This window comes from Otolemur garnettii, unplaced genomic scaffold (assembly GCF_000181295.1).
Source record: "Otolemur garnettii isolate 467f Iridium unplaced genomic scaffold, OtoGar3 scaffold00008, whole genome shotgun sequence".
Lineage (NCBI taxonomy): Eukaryota > Metazoa > Chordata > Mammalia > Primates > Galagidae > Otolemur > Otolemur garnettii.
This window is the reverse complement of record NW_003852403.1, coordinates 6129283-6129928: the sequence shown is the minus strand read 5'-3', so window position 1 is coordinate 6129928 and position 646 is coordinate 6129283.

Here is a 646-nt window from a genome sequence, read left to right as displayed (position 1 = left end):
GGGGCCTGTACTCCCAGCTCCTTGGGAGGGTGAGGCAAGACAATCTCTTGAGCCCAAGAGTTTAAGGTTGCTGTGAGCTGTGACGCCACAGCACTCTACCCAGGGTAAAAAAAGTGAGACTCTGTCCATAAAGAAAAAAAAAAAAGGTCAATTCATGGTTTCACTCTTTTTTTTTTTTTTTGCAGTTTCTGGCCAGGGCTGGGTTTGAACCTGCCACCTCTGGCATATGGGGCCAGCATCCTACCCTTTTGAGCCACAGGCGCCACCCATGGTTTCACTCTTATCTGTTTTTTCTTTTTCTTTTTACCCCCAGCTTTTTGTTAGACTTCTTTGCCTCATTAATTGTGTGTTTTGTTTTTACATACTTGTGAATTTCTATTTTTCTTCCTGCTACTGACTTCTAGTTTTATTCCAGTATGGTTAGAAAAGATGCTTTAGGATTTCAGTCTTTTTCAATTTAACCCCTGTTCGGGGCTCTAACATGTAGTTCATCCTGTATAATGTTGCACGTGCACATGTGTATTCTGCTCTTGATTGGATGTATGTCCCTTGGGTTCAATTAGTGTACAGTGTTGCTCAACTCTTATTTCCTCATTTTCTGTTTTGTTCTTTTATTGAAAGTGTAACATTAAAGTTTCCTACTATT